This window comes from Lolium rigidum, chromosome 6 (genome assembly GCF_022539505.1).
Source record: "Lolium rigidum isolate FL_2022 chromosome 6, APGP_CSIRO_Lrig_0.1, whole genome shotgun sequence".
NCBI classification, from domain to species: Eukaryota; Viridiplantae; Streptophyta; class Magnoliopsida; order Poales; family Poaceae; genus Lolium; species Lolium rigidum.
In genome coordinates, this window is record NC_061513.1 from 87647079 (window position 1) to 87657110 (window position 10032).

Sequence of the window (10032 nt, forward strand, 5' to 3'; positions counted from 1 at the left end):
CGTCTCTTCCCCACGTCGGTGCCCGATAGTCGTGCGCTGGTTGGTGCCGCCCCCACGGGGTACAAGACAAGCGATGCGGTTCCCCTTCTGTGCAGCTCGGGCTGCAGCCCTCCCCTTCGGGAGCTCAACTGGGACACCGGAGAGCGTGGACTAGGGCGCGTCTCTGCCGCTTGGGCGTCCTGAGCTCCCCAGATTGCCCCTTCTGCCCCGGCGTCGTGGAAAACGCGGATCACCTGTTTGTCACCTGCCCCCGCTATCTGCAAGAATGGAGGCGCGCGTCAGTGAACCCCCTCACCAGTGTGTGCAGATCAGTGGAGGAATGGAGCAACATGAACTCTAACAGCCTCTTAGCAAGAGGAGATGAGATCCATCTGTTAGTTCGGCTGACACGAGTCGCAAGGATCATCGCTGGCTACCGCATAAGTCGGAGATGAGCTGCTCCTGTTGCTCTCCAATTGGCCATGGGTCATGCTGTGCTTACATGCCTGATAGACTGGCCGCACAAGCTAGAAGTGCCGTTCTCGAGGACGTGGGCATAGCCCAGTGGTTGGGGTCGCAGTGGCGCACCTCAACGACCAGAGTTCGAATCCTGTCAGGAACGAATTTCTGGAATTCTCACGCCGAGGTCCCGCTTCTACTATATCATTTAGTGTCTAGTTCCTCCTAGCACTAATTCATTTTGTGGATGTGGGCATATCCCAGTGGTTGGGGTCGCAGTGGCGCATCCCAATGACCAGAGTTCAAATCCCATCAGGAATGAATTTCTGGAATTCTCACGCCGAGGTCCCGCTTCTACTATATATCATTTAGTGTCTAGTTCCTCCTAGCACTAATTCATTTTTTTTAGAAAGTGCCGTTCTCAATGCTAATTTATGCAACGCACTGCACCATCGCCGTAGGCAGTCTTTCGTGGTGTCCTGCCTGAATTTGTTGCCATGGATGATTGGACTCCTCTATACAGTTCCAGATATTCAACCAAAACTACACTAGGTTACATGGGAGCTACACCTTTAATGGAAGTGGATAATGCACGAGGAAATATCAAAGCGAGGTAATCTCCTTTCTTATGTCTGAATTTGTAATGATTATGATGTATAGAAAGGGTAAATATTGGTACAGAAAATAAGTCACACGATTACACAATAGTTAAGTTTTAACAATAGGCATATACTCCCATTGTTAAAACTTTTACTATGATTGGGGAATTTAGGAGCCGTTCAGGCTAGTTAATCCAACGGTGGAAAAATCAGTAGTACCGAAAAGTAGTGGAAATTAAGTACCGGAAAGTACTGGAATTATATATTTATTTTAGTTTAACAGAAGGGTAGTTACGTAATTTCGCGTTCAGATGTTATCCTTCGTGCGACTTCACCCTCCCCGCCGCCCCGCGTCGCTGTTCCATCCGGCCGCGCTATGGAGGCGGCCGCTGCCCTGTCACCTCCCGTCGTCGCCGCCCTGACGCCGACGCGTTCTTATCCCCTCACAACGCCACCCCCTCCCCGCCGGCATAGTGCCTCGCCGCTCGTCTGTGCTCGCTCACCACCGCCATCCCCTGGCCCCTGCAAAAATTCCCCTTTCCGGCCGCCACTCCGACACCGTGATCGCGGCGTCCGTGAGTCGTGCCGTGTCCTGCAGCTCCGCACGGGATTCGTCTCCCAAGACGACGTACTTCACCCGCGCCTCACCGTCCGCGAGACGTGGAGCTCTACAACGATCTACAGTCACCCCCGGTGGACCACCGGGCGAGGCAGGGCCGGCTCTGGCCCAGGGCAAGAAGTGCGACGGCCCGGGGCCCAACCAAAACGAGGGCTCATTATTTGTGTCACAATGCATATAGGAAAAGGTAGAAAAAAAATTTAAACCCATCAGCATGCACGCAGCTTAAATTGGACCCATTTATAGAATTTGCCCTAGGGCCCTCCAAATCCTAGAGCCGGCCCTGGGGCGAGGCAGAGGAGTTGGAGCCTTCTGTAGCTAAAACACGGCGTAGAAGCTGCAGGTGTGTAGGCCCGCCGCACGAATAGACGCCGGCGCTACACGTCGAAGGTAGAGCGCCTCTCAGACGGTGTCCCGGTGCGGCGTCGGGCCAACGCAGAGGAGGTGGAGCCGGCGGTTGCCGTCAGGGGCGGGGTTGAAGCTTAGGGTGTCCGGCACGCCGCATGACCAGACGCCGGTGCGACATGTCGGAGGCACTGGCGGCGTTGAACATGATGGACATGCGCAGTAAGAATGGTTGCTTGGCCAAGGTGAATGGATCCACGTCCATTCTTGATTTCTCATGTATCCAGAAGCATAAATTCAGTACGGTTTTTTCTGCTTGGGGTTAGCCTGCTACATGAACTTACTTGGTAGCCTGTTGAATAGCTGTGGGCAGAGCTAAAGATTTTACTTGTCCAATTAAATATTTTTCATAGTAACTGAGTGTTGAAAACCCAATTTGATTGTCCAGCAGAAGTTGCTGATGCTAGCTCCTGCAGCCACATGCCCCTTCCCAGTTTGAAATATACAGCTTTGTCACATAGCAAGAGATAGTTAATCAATTTGTTTGCCTTAATCATATATCTTTGTTGAATGCATCAGGTTAAAATATTGTTCACTTATTGCTGCATGACTAAAGCTGTAAGAGCATTCCAGCTGAAGCCTCTTATAATACAATACGGATGTTGTTTCCAGAACAAGTTTTTCATGTCCCCTGGTTCTAAATTCCTTGTTTTCATGTGTCCTGGATCATTGATTCTTAATATCAAAATTCAGATGATGCTATGATGCTATTGCCATGTTGTCATGTCAAAGAAACTATACTCAAGTTATTAAACTCTTGATGAATTATTTTGGTGATCACACCCTGTTTGATTTTTCGTCAAACATGTTAAAGGTTTTTATTACGTTTCAGATTTCCTTCACTGGCAAGGGAGAAACAAAGTCCATGATACAGTTGTCTGGACTCCCTGGAGGACAGAAAGGACAGAAGACAGTGGTGGCACTAGCACTGTTTTTTTCTCCAGCGAATAGCTCCATTCTACATGTTCCATAAGATAGATATTGCTATGGAGTCTGGATCCTCAGTAGCTACTTCTTTGTAAGCAATTCTCAGTAGCTAGTTCACTTGGTTCAGTGTTTGGCAGTCAACACCAGTGTAAGCGACCTAGGCCCGGTGGGGTGCAGCGTTCATCATCTCCTCAGCTGTTCTGTAGCTTTTAACATATTGGAATTGCTGATAGAAAATGTGTGTAAATTTTACGAGATACTTGTAGCCTGTTTGTTCAAAGTGTTGAGAGACAGAAATGTTCAACTCTAAATTCTTGAACTTGTGTTGCCCGTCCTATTTGTTCCAATCCAAGTGCTCGCTTGTGCTTCAGAAGGTTATATTACATCTTTTCACATACAAGTATGCTTCAGAATGGTCATGTGTTGGTTTTGAACTAACTGAATGTTGAAAAAGCTAATTAATTATGGGAGATCCGGTAATTATGGTGTAGCAGAAAGGCCATTTGATCTTGAGCTTCACGACTCTTTGAAATGTAAAGATGCCTCTGCGGATACTTGAAAGCTCTCAGCCGATAACTTAAAAAAGGGAAGCTGATAGGATGTTGATTTCTCCCAGAACTGTGACATAGAACGGTTGATGCTGAATTTTATATTTGAAAAAGAGTCAAATATTTTCATTAAAATAAAGAAGAATGTATGATATGAATTTTATTCGAATACGTCATATCTACACAGTAGGGATTAATATTCTAGTGACATCTATGATTACCATGAGCTAGACAAGTTCTGACTAGTTCAAATATTAGTTTTTCTGCTATTTCATGATATGATCCCAAACTTGTTCATTATTTCATAAACAATGGTAAATTCAGCTGCTATTACAAAGGACAAAACAGATAATGTAACGGATCCATCTCGTGTTTGCGGACTACTAGTGGAGACCACCTCAGTTCAGCTTCTCGGTTAGTCCATGAAAAGTAAAGTCTCGTGGTTACAGAAGACAATGCCAACATACAATATTCTAATTAGATCAGATGATCACAGCAGAGTAGTTAAACTAGCATCACTGCATTTGCAGGCTTTACTTGAAATATTTCCTATGCTTTAATATGATTACATTCCAGGTAATTCATGCTGTTATGAGTTCTCACAGTGATATTTCCTAAGTTCATGACCTAGACCATTGCATGAATAGCACGAGGAACTTTTTTTAACCTGGTCATCAAAGAAACAAGGTCATACTGATTTGCAAATCACTATCTCGGAGGTGGCAGTGTAGTGCAGGGAAGATGCCGGCCAGGGGTTCGAACTGGGAGATCCTGGGCGAGCGACCTCCCGGTCCCGGAGGAACGCTGCCGAGCTCGTGTGCGAGCAGACGAGGCTCGCGACCTACTAGGCGAGGCGGCCTCTCCTTACCAAGGCGGGCGCGGTGCACGAATGGGGTACGGAGGCGGAGATCTGATTCGGCTGCGCTTCTGGATACCGGAGGCTTCGGCTGCGCGTCCGGCGATCGGCGGCGCGTCCCGCGAGCGGCGGCGCGTCCCGCGAGCGGCGGCGGCGGGGCAGGGGGCAGAGGATTGTGTAGGCGCAGCACTCTGATCGTGGACTCAGGTAGTGCTAGCTTGCGCCCGGTCGTGAAAGGTGGGTTAGCCTCCGAAAATTACCACATTACCCCTGTTTAAGTTTAATTAAAAATCTATATTTAACTTCCAGATCGGACGGACGTAATAAATCAGACAAGTAGTACTGGGTAGTACTTGAAAGTACTCCCCAATCACCGTAACACAGCTCATAGGCATAATGTTTGAACTATATGGTTTCGGCCACTAAGCGGAAAACAGACTTTAATGCTATTGGCGATAAATAGTGCAACGCAAGTGGAATCAGAATATTATGATCCCTTAGTTCCATGATTGTTATCGCTGATTTATTACAAAATATGTACTAAAACAAAGAAAACATTCAGGTTTACTTATTCTCAGTCGAGCTTTTCTTCAATAAATATGGGCAAAAGGGTAGACATTGAGGTTTAAAGAGTTGAAGGGGAGAAATCTACAGATAAGATGGAAGTGCCTGTTCTGCATAACTAGCCATAGCACACTCTCTCAATGTTTTTCTATCAATCACAAAAAAATTCTTATAAACGATCTAATAAGTCTAACCAAGCTAATTTGCTTGAAATGTAGAGTTATTGCATTCTACTCTGATTTATATATTAACTCTAAAGAAGAGTTAAACAAGGTCAAATAGCAATTAGTCACGGAGAAACCCAAGAAAATGATATCATATAACATAGTAAATCTAGCAACATAAACACGTGGGTCAAATAAGAAACGAAGCTAGAATATCACATATAAAGCAAAAAAAAAAAAGTTACGTGTAAAAGGCAATCTTATATAAATATGTGATTCATCAGGTTCAGAGGATTGTAATCTCAAGTACCATGTATTTTTTCCACCCGGATCATTTTCTCAAAGTCATCACTTTTTTTTGCTTCATAATTAATTGCACACTTGGTACTCTTCTTTATTGCAAAGATTCCCATAATTCTTTATTGCACTCCTGAACACAGCGATTGGAAAATTAATCTGATACCTACAATGATTCAATAGACCAGCCAAGAAAAGTGTGTTTGTTTATAAATACAATCATATATCATTACTTAAAACTGAAGAATCGGAATAATCACCTATTTATGATACAATTTAATTATGTTTTTTGCAGGCGAATTCAATATTAGTATACTATTATTAAATACCAGTCTTGCAACATATTCCTAATATCACAAGTGAAATATAATTCAATATCCATGGAGCCACCCAAAAATGGGTCTTTTGGACATCGCCCACCGTGATGAATGTGGCAGCATAGAAAAACTCAATATCTTGATACGAGCATGGGTTACCAATCTCCACCCAATTTTTTGTTGGATACTTCGACTCAAGCCATGGTCACCTCAAATGAAGAGCTCTCAAATATTTGTCAATATTTAGCACCCGAAACCCACTGAGGTTCTTGGGACGGCAAACAGAGAATCCCAGTTAACTTTGCATTGCGCTCCATGTGGATATGGTTTTCCCGCTAGAGCTCGAAGCACTTCCTGTTTTTCACGGCCACCCTACTTCATGATCGGTTTCTCATCTCCAGTTCGCATTGTTTTTCATCAACTCAAAAGTTTTGTGTCATACACGGTGATTACGACAGTGCAATCAACACATGCTGATGTGCATATATACTCTAAAAATGTACTTCTGTGATACAATGACTACGCAAGATATCAAAGCTAAGTTCCATTTATTTTTTACGGGTAGCTAAGTTCCATGGCAGACAACATTAAACTGCTATATGATGGAAATGGTAGACAGTGGAAGGATGAGTCTGAAGAGCAAAACATGCAAAAGTCTGGACATGTCCTGCCCTACAACTAGCCTTTTAACAGCGATGTGTATACAACGGTGTACTAGTACACTAGCAAATATTGAAGTGTAGCTAATTATTACACTTGTAGTTGATCCATTGAAGGTTGAGTTGCCCAGCAAAACAAACCAAGTGGATATAAATTGCCTTCTCCGCGTTTTATTACAGTATCTTCAAGTGAAATAGTAAGAACAAAACGTGACACAAAGAGGATAGTCGAGCGAGAAGCATGATGTTAGAATTGGATCCCATAGCTAGATGGATGTGTATGGGAATATGATGCATTGGGAATTTGACCAGTAAGTGCGGACATCTAATTGGCAGATCTCTTCAAGTACCATTACGCCTTTGGAACGCGTCGGCCACTTCCTCCTGCTTTGATTGCCTGGTGTCGTCGGAAACTGGCTGCCGACTTGGCTCTCAAGGTGGGCTTGGCCTGCTGCTCTAGGCAGGCGCGATCACCTTGCTTGAAGAAACTGCCCTTGAGCGTCTCTTCCCCACGTCGGTGCCCGATAGTCGTGCGCTGGTTGGTGCCGCCCCCACGGGGTACGAGACAAGCGATGCGGTTCCCCTTCTCTGCAGCTCGGGCTGCAGCCCTCCCCTTCGGGAGCTCAACTGGGACACCGGAGAGCGTGGACTAGGGCGCGTCTCTGCCGCTTGGAAATCCTGAGCTCCCCAGATTGCCCCTTCTGCCCCGGCGTCGTGGAAAACGCGGATCACCTGTTTGTCACCTGCCCCCGCTATCTGCAAGAATGGAGGCGCGCGTCAGTGAACCCCCTCACCAGTGAGTGCAGATCAGTGGAGGAATGGAGCAACATGAACTCTAACAGCCTCTTAGCAAGAGGAGATAAGATCCATCTGTTAGTTCGGCTGACACGAGTCGCAAGGATCATCGCTGGCTACCGCATAAGTCGGAGATGAGCTGCTCCTGTTGCTCTCCAATTGGCCATGCGTCATGCCGTGCTTACATGCCTGATGGACTGGCAGCACAAGCTAGAAGTGCCGTTCTCAATGCTAAATTATGCAACGCACTGCACCATCGCCCGTATACAGTCTTTAATGTTGTCCTGCCTGAATTTGTTGCCATGGATGATTGGACTCCTCTGTACAGTTCCAGATATTCAACCAAAACTACACTAGGTTACATGGGAGCTACACCTTTAATGGAAGTGGATAATGCACGAGGAAATATCAAAGCGAGGTAATCTCTTTTCTTATGTATAAATTTGTAATGATTATGATGTATAGAAAGGGTAAATATTGGTACAGAAAATAAGTCACACGATTACACAAAAGTTAAGTTTTAAGAATAGGCATAATGTTTGAACTATATGGTTTCGGCCACTAGGCGGAAAGCAGACCCTAATGCTATTGGCGATAAATAGTGCAACGCAAGTGGAATCAGAATATTATGTTCCCTCAGTTCCATGATTGTTGTCGCTGATTTATTACAAAATATGTACTAAAACAAAGACAACAAATATGAAACGAAGGGAGTAGAACATAAAATGGAACACTATATTTTCATTTGTAGTCCATATGTAATTCATTGATGGATTTTTTTGATAAAAAATTATGTAACGGTAGCAACTGGATGTGAATGTGAAGTTAATCAAAGAAATTTTGACAAATATCAATTTGATATTTTTGGCAAATGAGGAATTTTGTTTTCTATTCAATAAAATATATTTAAGCAGGACATCAACATGGGCATGTAAAAAAGAACAACAACTGAGTGAGAGAAAGTCTTTTAGAATTTATAAAACGAAAATATATGATTAATCAAAGTTTCATGAGCATGTTTCAAAGAGGAAGAGAATGCATGAAATTAGTGCCATAGGCGGGTAGAGAAAGGGAAAACATGGTTCCTACATGACGTGAACATTCAGGTTTACTTACTCTTGGTCGAGCTTTTCTTCAATAAATAATGGGCGAAAGGGTAGACATTGAGGTTTAAAGAGTTGAAGGGGAGAAATCTACAGATAAAATAGAAGTGCCTGTTCTGCATAACTGGCCATAGCACACTCTCTCAATGTTTTTCTATCAATCACAAAAATTCTTATAAATGATCTAATAAGTCTAATCAAGCTAATTTGTTTGAAATGTAGAGTTATTGCATTTTACTCTGATTTATATATTAACGCTAAAGAAGAGTTAAACTAGGTCAAATAGCAATTAGTCACGGAGAAACCCAAGAAAATGATATCATATAACATAGTAAATCTAGCAACATAAACACTTGGGTCAAATAAGAAATGAAGCTAGAATATCACATATAAAGCAAAAAAAAAAGTTACGTGTAAAAGGCAATCTTATATAAATATGTGATTCATCAGGTTCAGAGGATTGTAATCTCAAGTACCATGTATTTTTTCCACCCGGATCATTTTCTCAAAGTCATCACTTTTTTTTTTGCTTCATAATTAATTGCACACTTGGTACTCTTCTTTATTGCAAAGATTCCCATAATTCTTTATTGCACTCCTGAACACAACGATTGGAAAATTAATCTGATACCTACAATGATTCAATAGACCAGCCAAGAAAGGTGCGTTTGTTTATAAATACAATCATATATCATTACTTAAAACTGAAGAATCGGAATAATCACCTATTTATGATACAATTTAATTATGTTTTTTTGCAGGCAAATTCAATATTAGTATACTATTATTAAATACCAGTCTTGCAACATATTCCTAATATCACAAGTGAAATATAATTCAATATCCATAGAGCCACCCAAAAAGGGGTCTTTTGTACATCACCCACCGTGATGAATGTGGCAGCATAGAAAAACTCAATATCTTGATATGAGCATGGGTTACCAATCTCCACCCAATTTTTTGTTGGATCCTTCCACTCAAGCCATGGTCACCTCAAATGAAGAGCTCTCAAATATTAGTCAATATTTAGCACCCCAAACCCACTGAGGATCTTGGGACGGCAAACAGAGAATCCCAGTTAACTTTGCATTGCGCTCCATGTGGATATGGTTTTCCCACTAGAGTTCGAAGCACTTCCTGCTTTTCACAGCCACCCTACTTCATGATCGGTTTCACATCTCCACCCTACTTCATTGTTTTTTCATCAACTCAGAAGTTCTGTGTTATACATGGTGATTACGACGGTGCAATCAATACATGCTAATGTGCACATATACTCTAAAAATGTACTTCTGTGATACAATGACTACGCAAGATATCAAAGCTAAGTTCTATTTATTTTTTACGGGTAGCTAATTTCCATGGCAGACAACATTAAACTGCTATATGATTGAAATGGTACACAGTGGAAGGATGAGTCTGAAGAGCAAAACATGCACAAGTCTGGACATGTCCTGCCCTACTCCTAGCCTTTTAACAGCGATGTGTATACAACGGTGTACTAGTACACTAGCAAATATTGAAGTAGCTAATTATTACACTTGTAGTTGATCCATTGAAGGTTGAGTTGCCCAGCACAACAAACCGCGTGGATATAAATTGCCTTCTCCGTGTTGTATTACAGTATCTTCAAGTGAAATAGTAAGAACAAAACGTGACACGAAGAGGATAGTCGAGCGTGAAGCATGATGTTAGAATTGGATCCCAATAGCTAGTTGGATGTGTACGGGAATATGATGCA

The 10032-nt window shown here is 43.0% G+C and overlaps 1 long non-coding RNA gene across 1 annotated transcript; it reads left to right on the forward strand.

Moving 5' to 3' along the window:
• Positions 1-2136: 2136 nt before the first annotated feature.
• On the forward strand, positions 2137-3325 carry LOC124668453. Its single transcript, XR_006991700.1, has 2 exons — positions 2137-2246; positions 2894-3325. It is a non-coding gene; the product is annotated as an uncharacterized LOC124668453 (long non-coding RNA).
• The last annotated feature ends 6707 nt before the right edge of the window (positions 3326-10032 follow it).